The sequence below is a fragment of the Macrotis lagotis genome, chromosome 2 (assembly GCF_037893015.1).
Source record: "Macrotis lagotis isolate mMagLag1 chromosome 2, bilby.v1.9.chrom.fasta, whole genome shotgun sequence".
NCBI classification, from domain to species: domain Eukaryota; kingdom Metazoa; phylum Chordata; class Mammalia; order Peramelemorphia; family Peramelidae; genus Macrotis; species Macrotis lagotis.
In genome coordinates, this window is record NC_133659.1 from 277,413,040 (window position 1) to 277,432,324 (window position 19,285).

At 35.5% G+C, this 19,285-nt stretch overlaps 1 protein-coding gene across 1 annotated transcript in view; it reads right to left on the reverse strand.

Moving 5' to 3' along the window:
• HMGA2 (high mobility group AT-hook 2) overlaps window positions 1-19,285 on the reverse strand; it is a 196,400-nt gene that overhangs the window by 36,846 nt on the left and 140,269 nt on the right. The window lies entirely within an intron of this gene.

The window sequence follows — 19,285 nt, forward strand, 5'->3', positions numbered from 1 at the left end:
TTTGGGTTTTGCTTGGCAAAGATACTGGAGTGGTTTGCCATTTCCTTCTCTAATTCAAGCTATAGATGAGGAAAGATAGGAAGAGGGATAAAGTAGCTACTACAAGGTCACAAAGTTAGGAAGTGTTTGAGGTTGAATTTGAATTCAGGTTTTCCTGAGTTCAGGCCTAACACTCTACCCACTGTACTACCTAGCTGTCCATGGTCATTTTAGTCACTTAAAAAAAAAGCATAATTTCAAATTATTTCCCCAAATGGTTGGCCCAAACCACAGTTCTACTAAAAAGCTACTTCCCACAGCCATTCCAGCATGGTCTACTTTGATCTTTTGTAATTTCTTCCATTTTTCTAGATGTCGGTGAGATAAAACCTTGTAGCTTTGATTTGTATTTCTTTTATTATCATGATTTGGAGCAATCTTTTCTCTTATGACTAGTTTGTTATTTTTGCTTTAAAAATAGTTTGTTCCTGTCTTTTGACCATTTATCTATGAATTGAGCAATCAATATGATCAAATTCAATTCATTCAATAAATATTTATCAAGCACATTTCAGTCAATGAACATTTATTAAGTGCCTATTTTATATCAGACATTATTCACTGGGGAAATGAAAAGAGGCAAAATACTGTTCCTGTCCTCAAGGAGTTTACAACCTAATGGGATAGACAATAAGCAAACAAATATGTACAAACTACATACAGGACAAATAAGAAACAATTAAGAAAGGAAAGGACTAAAATTAAGAGAAGTTGGGAAATGTTTCCTGTAGAAGATACCTACTAAAAAGTACTAATTATTATAAGACACTGCACAAGGTGCTGGAGATGTAGATACAAGAAGAGTTTTCTAGGGCTAGGGCAAAGATATAGACATGAAAATATAAAATATAAAGTAATTGATGGGATTTGTCATCAAAAGCCCCATACAAGCACCTCTGAATTTAGTCTTGAGGATTCCAAAAGTTAGATGTGGAAAGGGAACATTTCTGGTCAAGTCACTTCTGTCTGCCTCAATTTTCTCATCTGTTAAATGAGGTTATATTTACCTCCCACAGTTGTTGTCAGGATAAATGAGATAATATTTCTAAAGAGGGCAGCTAGATAGAGCACTGGTCCTGGAGTCAGAAGGACCTGAGTTCAAATTTGTACTCAAAATACTTATTATCTATGTGACCCTGGGTGATTTACTTAACCTTGACTGCCTTAAAAAAGATAATATTGTTAAATTACTTTTCAAACCTCAGAGCAATATAGTAATGCCATCATTACTGCTATCATTACCACCACCATCACCACCATTATACCAGGCAGAGGCATAGAGACATGTCATGGGGGGTGGGGAGGAAAAGGAAGTAAGGCAGTTAGGTGAGGGGAAAGTGATGTGAAATGTCTAAAAAAGATTCATTAAGGTTTTCAGATTAAGATTTGTACATACTGTTCAGCTTCTGTGAGAGGTAATTTTTGAAAATCAATAATCAATCAACATAAAAGGTGCTAAATTGGTGAATTTTGAGATTTAAGTCTTTCATTTATCAAGGACAGATCAAAGATGGGTGAGGACAGAGCAGATTTCTTTGCACTGCTCTAACTAATCAAGGGTCTTTCACATTCAGATAGCACTTCCTCTGCTATCTGGTGACCTGGCAGTAGAGTATCTTGATTCATTCCCTGACCTTACCACTAGACATATAAATCAGCAGCCATCACTGTAATTTCTTATGATCTTTCCACTTGCTGAAACTTATTTTTACCTCAAGGTCCAAAGTACTGACTTGCACTATTTTACCTTAAACTCATAGCCTCTTTTGCAGTTTATTCTTCTCTTCTACATTCCAGATATATATTTTAATTTTTTTTAATTTAATCTAGAGTTCAACCATGAGGTGTTGGTAGAGTAGAATATATGAGTATCTCCTGTGTTTTGCCTCAACTCATGCCTTCTTTTCCTGTATATCTTGGTTGTCTTTATGACACTCTGTCTGACCTTCTCTTGTTCCAGCCCCAGGCCCTCCTGCCATCCACTCCTTCTGGGATTTTGAATGCCTGAAATCATTTACAGCAAGACAAATCCCTTTTGTTCATATATTCAGGAAACCTCAAGAATTAAAGATCTAACAGCTAATTTAATTTCAGGGTACAGTCAGCATGCAATTATTAGCATTAATGGAGGGAGAAGAGGTCTGGGAAAACTAAAATAGCAAATAATTAAAAAATGATTTGTATTTGGCTTTGGGGTATGTTTTAGTACTTGAATTTGAATATGCTATCTGACATTTAGGGAATTCATTTCAGACAAAATGATAGAGCCACATTGAAAATGATCCAGAGTTCCTTTTTTTTCTTAGAAACTTTCTTTGGTGATAGTAGACAACATTCTCTTAGATGGATATTCAAGTTATGGTAGTTTCTTACAGACTTGCTCCAGAGTTGGTGATGAGATTAAATGCCTGGTTTTCAAAATATTATCTATATTCAATTCAATTAAACACTGCTTAAATAAGGGCAAGGTTAAGTCATACAGTTTTAAAAATATGGGCAAGGCTAGCCTGAAGATACAAGAACAAAAATCAAAACAGTTATTACCCTCAAAGAGCTTATATTTTAGTCAGGGGAAGAATATGATTCACAAAAAACAAAGTAATTTGAAAAGTTATAGTGCACTTATGAGGAAGTAACATCTAAGGTGAGTCTTAAAGAATAAGGGTTTAAGGGGCGGTTAGGTGGCGCAGTGGATAGAGCACAGGCCCTGGAGTCAGGAGTACCTGAGTTCAAATCCAGACTCAGACACTTAATAATAACCTAGCTGTGTGGCCTTGAGCAAGCCACTTAACCCCATTTGCCTTACAAAAGCCTAAAAGAAAAAAGAATCAGGGTTTAGAAAAGTAGATTGAGGGAAGAGAATATTGCAGATATGGGAGATAGTAGAATCAAATGAGTTGAGTCTATCAAAGGCATCCAGAGGGATGAAAGACCAGCCATTGTTTTTAATAGAGTTTTCTATCTCTTTTGTTTCAGAAGCTATTATTAATCTACAAATAGATTAGATGGCAAGTGTCTAAAAGGTAAAAAAGCAAGAAATCAAAACAGCTCTAAAAGCAAAGCAAAAGGAAAAAACCCTAGAAAGCAAGGATTTGCTAGTAATAAATAACACTGAGGACTATCTTCTCTGAGACAAAATGGAAACATATTTATTAAGCATGGAAATTATTCAAAGAAAAGTGAGAGACAACCTTCCTGGTCTCAAAGGATGTATATTCTTATTGGGGGAGAAGCTAGCCATAAGAAGAGATCAAATACAAGATAAGAAGAACCCAATCTTAGGCCACAGCCAGTGAACTAGTTTCTCTGTCAGTCAATATTTATTAAATCTCCACCATGTGCTAGTCATTGTACAAGATGGGCATTAGGGAGACAAATAATCCCTATTCTCAAGGAGTTTATATTTTAAAGAATGAAATGATACCCTATGATTCCAAGGTTTACCATATTTTTGCATATAAAAATGAAAGGGATATTTTTGAATTTGTAGAGGTCAGAAACCTTCTTCAATTAATGGCCAGATGGAGCATCGCTAAGGAGATGATGGTGCTGCTGCAAGATGTTCAGGGTGGATCAATATCAAAGGTTTTTAAGTATGGTTCTATTCGAAACATGGTCCCATTATGGATTGGTTACAAAGGATCCTTTTTTTGAGGGCATCTCTGATTTAGGGATTACCCTGCCCTCTAGTGGTAGGAGGTCTGAACATAGACTATAAACCAAGCTACAACATCCAGTTAGTGGCAATTCTCCATTTATACAAGTAAAAACTCTGTGTTGGGTCATAAGTTCTTTCCCTTGTGCCTCATATGTGCAGTTAGATGATGACTGTGCTGTGTGTGTGTGTGTGTGTGTGTGTGTGTATGTGTGTGTGTGTACACGCAGGCACGGATGGTTGCAATTTGACAGTAACATCTGGCCCTTATAGTGCAAAAGAGATTTTGTAGTGTTCTGTACAAAGTCTCATACAAAGTGATAAATCTATGGGGAGTTTTGGCAAAACCTGTGGAATTTCTGTTTGGTGTGGGGGTTGGGGCAAAGGGAAGTGTTCTTTATTTTCTATTTTACTCAGTCTTACTCTTAAACTTTAATATAAAAGACAGAAGTTGGATTATTCTAAAAGTATTTATTGGATTATTATACCAAGGTTCCCTTGCCACTGCTAGATCCCATTTTAAAAAAAAAAATAGCAAACATTTGTGATGTTAAAATATGAGAACAGCTGCAGTTTGTTTACTTAGTGCCTATTAGATTTAGCCTGTGGCCACCAGAGTTATCATTTTGGACAAATTTGGGAAGCCTGCAGTTTTCCATTTCTTTTGTTTTAGAAACCTCAAAAAGGAGGGAGGTATTAGATCATCGAGTTTGATTGACCTAGGGTTTTGGCTAGGAGAATGAATAACATATTGACTAAAACAACACTGTTATAATTAGAAGTAACACTGAAAATAAATTTTCTATTCATAAATGTGGTTGATTTAATGTACAAATATAATTCATGGCACTAATAAGAAAGTGCTAAGGAAGAGTAAAAGGAGAGAATAAATTAAATTAAATTAAGAGAAAGATGAAGTTACAACTTAAAAAAATCCTGTCCCTGATACGTCTCAAAGAAAAATAGTAACAATTATTGATTAGAATAAGGCAAATGTACAATTTTAGTTTATTGTGATTACTGTTAAATAAACAAACTTACACAGCAACAAACACAGCAAGTTACCAAGGAGAAAAACATTATAGAAAAGAATATAGAAAAAAATAACAAAATATAGAAATAATGGAGGAAAAACAAAGTAGGAAAAATATGTGGAGACTTTGTGAACAAAGGAAAGAAATATAAGCTCATGGAAAATTTATGAACAGAGATTTGAAAGAACAATTGGTATAAAAAAGGAAACAATTCTTCCTAATTGAAGAGAAAACTAAAAATATCTTGTATATCTTCAGTTCCTTCAAAAAGCTTAATTGAAAATTTAAAGATTCTAATTAAATTTCAAATAAAAATCATATATGGAAAGAAGTTACGGGGTCAATGTTATTAAATTCATAGCATCAAAGTTGTTTTCCAACTTGCTGCTGAGTTACGGCAATGAAATAGAATTTTTATTTTAAAGTAGATGGCTGTGGTTTGGGGGAAATAGATATAAAGCATTCTAAAGGGAATAGTCATTCACAGGTGGGGCAAAGGATACATGATCTCAAGAGTCTTTTCATCTCAATTTTTTATGATTCTCCATTATGTTTTTTTTTATGTCTACCTTTAGGCAAAGAGGCCAACTAGAAATCAAAAAAAACATTACTGGTTTTGAGTAAAAGAAAGTTAATTTGTTTCTGCCCCAATTCTCCTGTTTTATTATAACAGTCTACTTGCAAAATTGATCAAATTTGGTTACTCGTTTTCTTCATAAATTTCTTTTAAACTCTTTGGAACAATTCAGCTGGTCAGCTTTGCCTTTGCACATCACAACAACATCAAAGGAAAAATAATAAAGATTTGAAATACCCTGGCACTGTTTAAGGGAAATAAAATATTTTATGTATATATGTTAGACTATAGTCAAAATCCAAACTCAGAAGAATGTCAACTTTAGTCTGGAGTTCTGGCTAATGTTCAGTCTTGATCTAACAAGCAGACCTATATACTACAGTTAACATGAAATTAATAGCAATTGCTACAACTCAAACTATGGGCAATACTTTTATAGTCTTCATAAGTAATTAAAAATAATCTTTATTCCAAGATTTAAGAAAATCATCTAATATTAATATGAATTGTTGTTTGGATATGTTACACACATTGATTCTCATATGTAACTTTATGATAAAAGAAAATATCAAACTTTGAAAAATATCTATTTCTCTTACAATCACAATCGGTGATTCCATTTTTTCTTGAATACACTTGTTTAATAGCAGCATTTAATGAATTGTTTTGGTTTGGTATCATTTGTTCTAGTCCTTTTACTAAACTTAAATAAATAATAGCAACATCACAACAACTTTTTCTGAGATGAATTCAGCAGTTTTAATTTTCCATACTTCTAGAAGATTCATATATAAAAATGAATCTAAGAAAAATAACTCAATATTTCAAATACTGCTTCCTGACTGAAGTTAATATTAAGAAAGGACTGCTGAGTTCACATCCACTGAAATGAAAGAGTAAGAGAAGTACATTTTATAGTTTTGAAACTTAATGGTACAATTTCTTATTGTTTATAGGGACTAGAAATAGATATTTCACTTTTGAAAGTTGTATGACACTGGGCTATGGTAGATAAACTTTTGCACTGACCAAGTCTGAAAAGAGAAGTCTAGCTTGTTTCCTTGGAGCAGTATCATTTTTAGTCTGTGAAATAGTAAATATGACATAACATCAGCTCTCTGACTCTCTAAATAATTATTGGAGAAAATGAATTCTCTTCTTATTGTTCTCACAATTAAATCAGTTTCAAGGTATCTCCCTTAAGAAATATCTTCTTTCTAGACCTTCCTTCCAAGATTTTTTCCCTTCCTTTTCTGGATAAATGGGGTTTTTTCCCCTGCTGCTCTCTAGAATTCATAAACTGAAAATTTTTCATTCTTCTTTCTGAAAATTAAGTGCTCAAATTATCTGGTTTCAAAAAACTAAAATTCTGTTTTTTTCCCATTCTGACTATACTTCTGTAAGCCTCTAACAACTGTGTCTTATCCCAAAGCCATATTCTGAGACAAATTTTTTTCCCGCCTTGATAGCTCTAAAAATGGAAGAATGCAGAACAACTGTCTAAAACACTAAATAGTGCTATCTTCCAGCTTATTCCAAAAAGTCTTTCTTTATACCACTACTTTGTGATGGCATTCATAATAAAAGATACTAATTAAATAAACTAAAGATGAAATACTTAATAATAATGATGATAATGACCTTTGCTTTATAATGTGCTTTCCTCTTAATGAGCCAGTGAAGTAGATTATACAATTACCACTCTTGTAAATTGGGAAATTGAGGATCACTGAGGTTGTGCAAGGCCACACAGTTATATGTGCTAGAAGTTACTGGGTTTGAATTCAGGTTTTTCTTCTTCCAAATTCAGTACTCATTCCATATTATCACCTCATCTCTATCTATTCTTTTCTCTCCCCTGACCCCATCCCATGTATAATGATCTCGAACTCAAGAACTTTTCAACTTAGAATCAGTGCCAAAGATATTTTTAACGGAGGATGCTATATAAATTATGTAACAGTTTGTCACTATGTAAGTCTGTAATGACTGTCTCCTGCTTCTGTTATCTTAGATCTTCATTCTTCCCTCTCCTCTTCACTCATATTCTCTCTCCTTCCTTCCTTCCTTTTTTCTTTCCTTGTTTTTTTCTTTTTTCTGATCTTTTCCAATAAATATTTAGCTTAAACTAAATGTTATAACAGGAAGGAATATAATCCTTTATTATATAAATCAGAATGTGAATTTCAACTTTTAAAGAGATTTTGTTAAATTTTTGATCTTTTTAGAAGGTGTTTCAATTAAATGTTTCAGAGTCAACCCATGTCAGAAAGCTGCTTCCAAAAGAATACCATTGCAGTAATGAATTTTTTCATTAAAGAACTTCAGTTAATAAATCTATTTCACTGACAGTCCCTTGGGGATGGACAGACACTCTCATTCTCATAACTTAAAAAAAATAGGACTACCAACCAATAAAAATGGTATGTGCAAAATCTCATAGTAAAGGAGATAATTCTTGATCTCACCTGATCATACTTGTTCTCACCATTTTCTTCCAAGAATTAAAGAACTTTCGGATGAGTAAAGTTATATTTTAGCACTCCCCATTAGTTTTTATGTTAGTTCAAGTGCAATCCATAAAAATTTACATATGGGGTATGCTTTTCAACTCTTTATTCTTTTTATGCTCTTAGAAAATAATCCAAGGAAAACTCAATTCCAGTTAAGAATATGAATTTTACTTTACTATATTGCATTCTACTACCACAGTAACACTTTTTCTTTGGTTTTCTTCTGCTTATTATTTTCCCTTTTCAATCATGTTGAGAATATTAGCCATGAAATCTAGAATATAAAACGAGAGTGCAAACCTCTGACTACAGAAACAGTGAGAATGAGCACCAGAAATCATAGCCATGGACATCCTGTGCAGTAATTAGGCAGTAGAAAAACAACATTCTATTGTTTATGATCAGAGTCAAAAGAGTATAGAATTCTCCTTGGAAGTTCTTCTTACCTCTTTTATGAAGTCACTATTTCTGGTAAGCAAACCATTTCCAATGATCTCTTTAAACCCTAAGTGTGCATAATGATTTTTTATCTGCTTCTGCCTACATGTAGTTTAGCACTAAACTACATGGTTTGGGTTGCTGAATCAAATGTTGGATGTGTATTTCTTTAAAGGATCTGGTTCATATGCAGAGTGCCTTCAATGGTAGTTCTTCATGCAGAGAGGCTGGGGGCCTATGTTCATAAGAGTTGTGATGGCTTATACGGGATGCATCTTGGACAGACATGTGGAACATAGACTTCTGTAACTGGTTCCAGTCTGTTAACCACATGGTGAATGGGGAGGGGGGGCTTTTTGACTGCAGAAGCTTTCAAAAGGTCTTGGCTGGCTTCCATCATGTCTCTCTTACCTTAGCCCTTTTATCTGTTCTGCTCATAGTTGGACTCCTTTGCTGACAGCATCCAGTGAGAGATAATGCTATAAGAAGAGAGGCCTCATTGAGGCCACGTGGCCCCAAGAAATAGGACTGTGTCCTAGACCTTTGCATTTGTTTTTCATTTTAGGTGATAATTGTGGAGTCTCCAACCTTTTGAGTCTGGAGTGTGCTTCAACATTCTAGGGCCTGGGTTCTGCAGCTAGCTCAGCATCAGTGCTCCAGTCTTTGGAAGTGACCTTTGGAATTCTGGCCAAAATAATTGATATGAGGACTCATCTGGCAGGTCAGGCCACCTTTCAATATTAATTTGGTGGCATAAATGCTATATATAGGAACTGAAATAAGAATAATGTTTCTACTGTTTCCTGCCCCATCTCCAGAGACTGAAGTGATCTAGGAGAGAGAATGCCCTTGAAGTTTTGGGAGTAAATATTTATACATTTGTTCTTGCTATAGTTTCAAAGTAAATATCTCCTTTTAAAAGCTAATTGATGAGAAATAGTTAACTTGGGGGGGGGTAGTTACTAGCACCTAATGATGAGAGGACTGGTGTGGGGGGGGGAGTTAATCCTTGAAATTTGATCAGTGGTGCTCAATAGAGGTAAAGTGTGAAACTCTTGAACAATATTATGGTCTTGATGAGGCTTACCTGATAGCCTCCTAGAAGATTTTAACTTGATTATAAGTAGAGTCTATAAAACCTGTTCAAATTAATATACATGTTTCTCTTATGCTTAACATTGTCCTATGTCAGATTTATGGTGTATAGTGAATGCTTCCTTTATTCTCTTCCCCATCCTTCTTTTGGAGAATCCTAGATGATCTAAAAATAGAATTGCCTCCAGAATATAGGCAGAGTGGGTGATCAGTCAATGAATGTGAGAATCAAGGAGGTTACTTCTATTGAGAAGTCAAGCTTCCCTCAGAGTCAAGCTGTGGGTAACCAAGAAAGGCAGATAAAATTGGTGCACATTGTGAATCCCTATGGCTTTCACTGAGAGCCATCTACCTCATTATTGTGCCAAAGTGACAAATACTCACTCCCCACATATAGAGGACTGACAAGCAGAGGGGGTCTTTTGAAGCTGTATTTGTCACTTAACTCTCCCAGTCTCAATTGGTAATTTCCACTAACTATATTCATAAGGATTTATTAAGTATGTGATAATAGTTATTATTGATTCGTGCATAGAAAGGCAAAAAGACCTGCCCCCAAGGAATTAGTATTCTAATGGGGGAGTGACAACATCCAAACAACTGTGTACTAACAAGAAATATACAGGATAAATCAGGTCATCTCATAGGGAAACCAGTAGTTTTTACCAGTTTATTACAGAAGCAGAATTTCAATAGAGAATGAGAAAATTTAGGGAAGCCAGAAGCGGAAGGCAAGGAAGAGCAATTCAAGCATGGGATCCAGCCAATGAAAATTTGTGGAGTCAGGAGATGGCGTGTCTTCTTTGAAGAATAACAAGAAGGCTGGTGATGCATATGAAGAGGAAAAAATGAAAGAAGATTGGAAAAATAGAAAAGGTACAACTTGTGAAGGGTTTTAAAAGCCAAACAAATGATTTTATATTTGATCCTAAAGGTAATAGAGAGTCACTAGAGTTTATTGATTTGATGAGTGATATGGTCAGGACTTGCACTTTGATAGCTGAGTGGATAACTATATCACTCACACAGATATTTTTATAATTGAATAGTGAGATAAAATTTGTCTTATGGTAACTCAAAAGATACCCTTTCTAAACATTGCTTGGATCAATACTTGTGTCCCTACAACCTTTTCTTTTGAATGTAAACATTTAGCTTTCAAGACTAATTGGGGGGTGGCTAGGTGTCGAAGTGGATAGAGCACCGACCCTGGAGTCAGGAGTACCTGAGTTCAAATCCAATCTCAGACACTTAATAATTACCTAGCTGTGTGGCCTTGGGCAAGTCACTTAACCCCACTGCCTTGAAAAAAAAAACTAAAGACTAATTGGGGCAGCATAAACCAGGAATCAAGAGAACCTGAGTATTCAGCCTCAGTAACTAGCTATTTGACTCTGGCTGTCATTTAACCCCAATTGCCTCCTAAAGAAAAAAAAAATCTCTATGTTCCTCTGCTTGTAAACTATGTGAGCTGGCAGAATATGTCTTTATACCTATTTTTCAAAGCAAAATAAGTTAAAGGTAGAGTAGGGTTTAATATAATTTAAATAAGACATACTGAAAAATCATATACCTATATTTCAAGGTAAGATAAATTATCTCCTGAGTGATAGGATCACTTTTCTTAGTGATAGGAACATTTTTCTTAGAGCATTATTTATTGCATAGTTGACTGAAAATTTGACTATTTGGCTTGTTTCTCTCTCTCTCTCTCTCTCTCTCTCTCTCTCTCTCTCTCTCTCTCTGTGTGTGTGTGTGTGTGTGTGTGTGTAAACACAATGCACTTGTACCCTCAAGTGCACACAACTATTACACAATTTGGCAAAGAGCAAGAGAAGTGCACTGAAAGAAACAAGAGCATTTTGGAGAAGGGAAAGAAAAGGAGGATCAAAAAGTAGTTCTGGTAGAGAAAAGATTTCCTTTTGGAAAAGGGGAGAATAAGGAATTCTATTCTGGAAAATACTTTCCAGGGAAGCAATGTTGTTCAGAACATAATATCCTAGAATGAAAATGATGAGATTTTTAAGAAGTTGCCCACATTCAAGGGTCTCTATTTCAAGTCTCTGAACGTGCACTGGAGCTAGTCTAGGGATGTTCTTAAGGATCACTGAATATAGTCTGTGAATTCACATACACATGCTCCCAGGAGAATTTTCACTCTATTAATTGTATAGGATTGTTAGGAAGGAATTTCATAACAGATATTCTAGGGTGGGATGTTGCTGTTTAAGGGTGGGTGAGATGTCATAGCAGATGTCCTGGAAAAATCCTTTGCAGGACTTCAGGATTTTCCAAATTGTGCATGTGTGAGGAGGGTGGTATCCAGAGACTACCTTTTCTTTTTCATTCCTGGTATTATAAGTGCTCTGTTTGTTAGTTCGTAGCCTTTGGTGGGTTTGTATTTTCTGCACATGTTCATTTTCTTGGAATGTGACCACCCATGTACCATGTCACTTGTTATTTTACGCACAGTGTATATAAGCATGCATTCTCATACATTTCCACATAGAGCAAGTGAGTCTTTTCAAACCTTCTGTTCAAAGCCATGCATATATGTTAATATTTATATATATTTACATTAGACACACTTACTCGTCAAAGCTAACATATTGATCTCTTTATCTCACAACTTCAAAGTATCTACACTCACTGGCTTCATTCTTTTAGGAAGAATAGAACTTTGCCACCAATGGAGCATTTCTATTGAAACAGTCTTCAAACAGGAAAATTCTTCATTCATTTTTTTTCTAAGAAAAATACCTTGGTGCCCAGGACAGAGTGAGCATTTGGCAAATACTTTTGACTAGATTATTGACCAGGATAAATTCCTTCCCTGTCCTTCCTCTTCCCTCAATCAATACACAAAGAAATATTTATGATTTCTTAACAAAATTTCATACCCAAACATTGATCAAGCTAAAAGAGAATTATACAGCTACAGAGTAGCTATTGAATCTTCAAGGAACAGAACACATAAGTGGCAGTGCTTCCATAACACTGCCTCATCTTAGATTGCATCTAGTTGAGAACTGCAGCTATTCATTTATAGAACCAATCTTAGGGGAAACCAATGTTTAGAAGAATTTGATTTCTTTATTCAAGCATTTTCCCACTTTTAAATAAAAAATACTGCACAAAAGATGATTTTTATCAACATCTAAAGTAATTATAAACTCAACTGGACTATAAAAGAAGATGATGTGCAGTCATTTTATGAAACTTGCATGCAAAGCAATATGTTCTAATGGACAGAACATGGTTTTAGAGTCAAAGAACCTGAATGTGAATCTTGGTTCTACTACTTATTATCTATGTGGACTTGGGAAAGTAATTTTTTTTTATCTCTCTTAGGCTCAGTTTTCTTAACTGCAAACCCAATAAAATGGACTAAACAAGAGGTGTCAAATTTAAACTGAAACTGGGGCTTCTAATCCATACATAAAAATCCTTGAAGATCATATTTTGACTTAGCAACTTATGATTAACTATCACCATGCTAATTTCAAATTCCAAGTTTTCTTAAATACACTTAAGAACTGTCACAATACTGGTGACAACAGCATTGACTAGCAACACTCTCTCTCTCTGTATCTCAGTCTCGATTGAGATTAAGAAGTCAAAAGAGGAAAATGTACTTCCACCTTTGGAATATGGGTATTGACAAACAGGACTCACCATTTCCCCCTTTTTAGTTAGTTTCTATTCTGTAATCACCATATTGACTCTATAACTACAGTGATATCTTTGCATATGCTTGAAGGAAGGGAGAATGGATGAGTGAATATGGCCATGTGTCTCAACAATTCAGCCTTGTCCAAATTGATAAAATGGTGTTTGTTTTAGCGTCGGGGTCAGAATGAAAATGATAGTTTCAAATTTTAGTTCTATTTTTCAGTGGAAGTTCACTTAAAATAGCATATCAAAACTATCAATTCTCTCCTGATTTGACTCAAGGAGAAAGTCTGGCACTTTTGGATCAGGGTTCAAACTTTGGTCCTTCTTATATCTCTCTCTATATAATGAGAGCAAACTGCCACTTTCTCTTTCCCAGCCTGTTAACTTCTGTTAACAATTAAGAACATACACTAATGGGGTGGCTAGGTAGCGCAGTGAATGGAGCACTGGCCTTGGAATCAGGAGTACCTAAATTCAAATCTGGCCTCAGACACTTAATAATAACCTAGCTGTGTGACCTTGGGCAAGCCACTTAACCCCATTGCCTTGCAAAAACCTAAACAAAAAACAAACAAACAAAAAACCCCCAGAAAATTCTGAATTATATATCCATGCTTTTGAATAAAAGTAGTAGAGAGAAGGAGGAAAATTGCATCACTGTGTGCTTGGATTCTCAACTACAGAAATTTCCAGAATGAAAAGATATTCTCCATGATCTGGTCACAGTTATCTCCCACTTGGACAGGGCACAAAGGTACCAGTCTTTGTCCTGAAACTCCCTTCTCCACACCACAGACCACCACTAAAGCTTCATTACCAGTCAGCTACCTCATTAACAGTCAGGTCTTTATTCACTTTGTATTTCAGAGCACTCATTTCAAAATCCCTGAATCATTTCATGTGAGAGTTCTCTCCAGGAGAGGAAAAAAAGATAATTCTGTCTCTTTTAAACTATATATCTTGGGAATGTATGGATTCAGGTTCTGCCTCAAAAATTTTTACACCTTCCACATAATTCTCATTCTATGTGCTGCATATTTTATTTTTGTCCACAGTAGTACAAATAAATAATTTTGAGTTGGTGGGGGAAAAGGGAGAGAGAAGATGACTCACGCCTGTCACACTATTTGGTGATCATGATGGGGGAAACAGAAAAGAGTGGTTTTATGGTTTCATGGTTATAATATAAAATTAATTCTATCTTGAAACTGGTTGACACCATCTTGGTCAGTTTGCAGTTTTCCTTTAGAAAACTGATGTTTGAGCTATGTCCCTATGAAATGACTGATTGAAGGAATTACAAGAAACAAGATAAGAGGTGCAGTCTTGCCTGAACACCAACCACAACTCTCTGATCATATTCAAAGGGATTCCAGGGATGGGTAGTAGCTGACTAATTAGCCTTCATCCCATATTTTGGAAGCAGACTAAACTCTGGCCAACTTAATGGGAGTCAACTAAAGTTCTGTTTGGGTAAGTTCAAGGAGATCAGAACCCAAGTATGTTCTGGGGTTTGGTCCTCTAATCACTGTTCTGTTTGTCTCATGTCTCTCCATCATTTCAGTCCTTTGTGGGGAGCGTCTCTGCTCAGTGAATGCGTTGTATAGTGAAAGACGATGTTGGTCTAGCTAGAATGCATTTATCTCTGCAGATGCGGTGGTATCCAAGTGCTGGGCTCAAGATAATAGATGCTTTGGTATGTCTGGGCTAGCTGCCAGGTTTTGGCGATATCTGTAATCTGGGCTTTTTCACCCCTGGTTATTGTTGTATAGGTTTTTTTTTTTATTATTGTTTTTTTTTGTGGAATAGAGGTGTAGAAGGACAATTGTAGTGTGTTACTTTTGTGCTAATTTAATCTAGGACATAAAGACTGTTGCTATCGTGTTTCAGGGGTAGTTCTTTTTATGGGCTATTGAAATTCTGGGGGAATTATACCTAAGGAATACTAATTGCTTTTGTCAAAATCATGATTGTGAAGTGACCTTTAAAGGGGTCCCTGAAGTTTTCTCATTTGTCCAGGAGTTAGTAGTTTTCTCTCCTGGAAAAAAAAATTCATGAATGAGGATTTGGATATAGTATTTTTAAGAAAAATCAAATGCCAGCTGATAAATATTTATCAACTGCCTACTACCTGCCAGTTGCTGCACAAAGGGCTGGATGTAGGAAATGTAAGAAGAATGATCATTTTTAAAAAGAATGATCAATTTAGATAATTATAAACCAGACATTTTGACAAATACTTCATTCTATCATTCTCATTTCACAAGAAAATAGGGGAAGAAGAAGGCTAATGTCAGTAGAAGAGATTCAGGCTAAGAATCTGCAACTCACAATACCTGGTGGTCAGGGCTGGCATTTGATCACCAACCCAGGCCATCTCTGCAGCACACAGTGTATGCAGTTGATGAGTCTGTATGGTCACACAGAGGCAAGCAACCAGAGCATGATTTGTGATTTGTTTTGTCCATCTGACTCACAAGGGACAATGAAAATTTCCTTTGTATTGTGTGTAATTCAGAGTTTGCAGGCACACATTTCACAAAGATGTTATCCAAGCTGATTTCCTTCATTCAGGTCAAGCCCAGCTATTTAAAGGACTTGATTTGCGGAATCAAGGAATGCCCTCCCCCACATCCTAGCAAATAGCTAGGGCAAAAAAAAATGAATGGAACAAATGATTAACAGAGGGAGCAAAGGACACACACACATTTAAAATATTAACAAGGAACCATTGCTTGATTGTTAAAAGTAAAACTACTTAATAGCAGCTTGCAAGCTGCAGATGACCTGAAGATTCTGTTTCTTGAATATATTCAGTAATGTATACATTAAAGGTATATATGTTAAGTTTGCATGAGAATTCTTCATACTTTTTTTTGTTCATAAGATTATTGTAACATGATGCTGCATCAAGAATGCAGAGCCTAAAGCACTTAACTATAACCTTGCTAGATTTTACAGCTTAAAGTGGTTCTCTTGTTCTCCCCTATCACAAAACACCCTGTACTGCTGGGAAAGAGGCATGGTTATAAAGTATACACTTATCAGGGATCATTTTTACAAAACATTCAACTAAATGCAATTGAGTCATATCAATCAGATTTCTGAATTGTCACACTTAAACTCCAATTTCCCCCAAAAAGTATCTTTTTATAGATTCCATTTCAAAAATCATAAAATAAGCATTTCCATAAAAGTTAATTGTTTGTAACCTAGCATATTTGTGTATTGAATTCATTCATTCATTCATTCATTCTTGTTCCTCCCTTCCTCTTTCTTTCTTTCTCTTTCTTTCTTTCTTTCTTTCTTTCTTTCTTTCTTGTTCCTCCTTTCTTCCCTCTCCCTCTCTCTGCTTCCTTTTCCTTCCTCCTTCTTTTCCCTCCATCTCTCTTCCTTCCTTCTTTTCCCCTTCCTCCCTTTTTCTCCTTTCCTCCTTCTCTCCTCTTCCTCCCCTTTCCTTTCCTTTCTCCCTCTTTCCTTGTTATTAAGATCACTAAAGATTTAAGTGACAGAGTATGAAATAGTGAAAAGAGCTGTGAACCTTTACGATGGATTGAATTTTGTTAAACCATAGAATAAAGACATTGGACTAGGTATTCTCTAAGGTTCTTTTAAGCTCTGACAATATTTTGTGTAATTTTGTGAAATTTTCCCTGTTAAATGAGTGCAGAACAAAAATATATATACATAGTTACCAATACTTAGGTTAGGTTGTATCAAATATAGACCATCCCTCCTTATTAATTATTTAGCTCAGAGATTTTTGAATCTCTTCTGTGTGTTATGAACTCCTTTGGCTATCTGGTGAAACTTATGACCCTCTTGCTCAGAATGTATTTAAATACATAAAGTCATTTAAGCATTTGATCTCTCTTCTTTCCAGACAGAAGGCACAAGGGGGAAAGGGTTTCTCCTCTCTCCTATCTCCCATCATTAAATGGTGCTTTAAAGCAGAACATAGCCATGAGAGATGTATGCGTGTATGTATCCTGAGACAGGAATTTCCTAAGACTTCCTAATTAGTTCCATCATCTTCTGCCTTTCCCTTTCCTTCTCTGAATACAGATTAGTGACCAGTGCGATGGAGATATGGACTTCACAGTATTGAGAGTTACCTCAGGACTAATTCTGAGACTCAGAAACAAGCTATTACTCTCCAAAAGTATATTCTTTAACAGCACACTTCTTAGAGAAGAAAACTGACAGCAGAAGAATCCTAAAGGTAGAAGAGTTAAGAAAACCAGACTCCAACTCTCCAAGACATCTAAATCTTATGAGTTGTTTGGAGACAGTGTAGATCCAAAGTATATATATTCAGTCAGCTCATAAAAGGTTTTTCTATTCTCTGTGTTTTTGATGCTGCTTTAACTTAGTGATATCATTACATGGAAGTCCGATACTAATATTTCTTTTTCCTGAGGAAGGTTAAGAGTTAGATCTTTACTTGTGAAATGGTGATCACCTTTAGCTCACTTCTCACATATGTGGGCTACTTAGTCTTGGACAAATCAGTTAATCTCTCTGTGCTCTAGGAAAGTGTCTAGTATCATGGTAGTTTCTGGGGCTGTGATGAATGATAAATGATGTGAGTAATTAAGAGTGAACAAGATAACATTTCTCTCTTTTCTTTTCTCTGTTCTCATAATCTCCTACAATTATTGGCTTCCCTTTCCCCTTTCCTGGTTGGACACTGAATCCTCCCTTTTCTTCCCATAGGAGTAATTTAGGAATGTTTATTCTAGTCCATCCCTTGGGCTCCTTCCCCCTTCTTAACTGTTGCAGATCCGGCCTTTCCAGCTTCCTGTCAGTGAGGCAGGGAGATGGCTCCAAGACCATGGTGAACTTGCTCATGATGGAAATCTCTTGGATGCTCTGTCCTTACTATCTGTCCTGATACTGAACTATCTTCACTGTTGAGATTTGTCCCACCTCACCCCTCTCTTTTTTGAGGGAGGAGGGCAATTAAGTTTAAGTGACTTATTATACAATTATTTACTTGTCTGAGGCTGAAATTGAACTAATGTCTAATGTCCTCTTGATTCCAGGGCTAGTGTTCTGTCCACTGTGCTATCTAACTGTCTCTCAGAGTTTCACTACAAGAACCTTTGGGTTTAATCATCCATCTTAGAGCTGCATCGTCCTGTTAGTATCTACTCTTTCAGGACAAGGCCAATCACACCCCTCATCTATTTCCTCATCAAAATCACTTTCTGCCTCTGGTACCATCAACTTCAATAAGGGAGCCTTCACTTTACAAGACCAGTCCTTCATGTCTTTTCCTAGGTATTTCCCAATATTCCATCATATATGTAATTAGATGATACCCCCCTCTCTATATCAACTGGCTTCCCCCCTTAGTTCATAAATTCTTTGAAGGCTGGAACTGTCTTGCTTTTTTATAGCTATATCATTAGTGTGTACCACATTATCTGTCACATAAGTGCTTACTTTTTAATTCATATTTATTCATATTTATTCATTTTTAATTCATTCATTTAATCACACTTTTTATTTATATTAGTAAATATGCTGTATTTTGTCTTAGGATTCACATTTGAACCCAATTCAGACTTCAAATCTAGTATTCTTTCCACTGTATAATTCAAATAGAGAAATCATAGATAGTGTCTATGTTCAAAGTTCACTAGGAGATAACATTAATAAAGTAAACTTGATTCTTTCCCTCTATTTTTTTATTTACTAATATTTCCCCTTAAGGAGACTTAGGAGGAAGATAAGTATTATATTTTATATTGATAGAGAATTTCTACATTTGAAAACTGCAATCTGGAGAAATATATCAAAGGCAAGATGGGGGTATATTCTCATCTTAGGGTAGTCAATGCAAAGACTGAGAAAAGGAATGTGTATGAGGAAAAAGGAAAGAGGCAAGATTGAATATCCATCTGAAGGAAATGATGTGTAATAGACTGGCAACATAAGTTGGTCCCGGATTGTAAAACATCTTAAATGTCAACAGAAGAGTATATATTTGATACTATAGGTCAAGGGTAAGGTATGACTTACAAGCTAAGAATAGTTTCTATATTCTTAAGAACAATAAAACTCATCAAAAATGTAAAAAACCCAATTCTTAGCTTTAGATTATGTAGAAATAAATGACCCTAAGACCCTAGTTTGTGAACTCCTGCTAAAGGCAATAGGGAGCCAGCCACTGGTGTTTATTGCTTAGGGAAGTGATGTGATTAGACCAGTGTTTTAGGAAATCACTTTGGCAGCTGTGTGGAAAGATGGATTG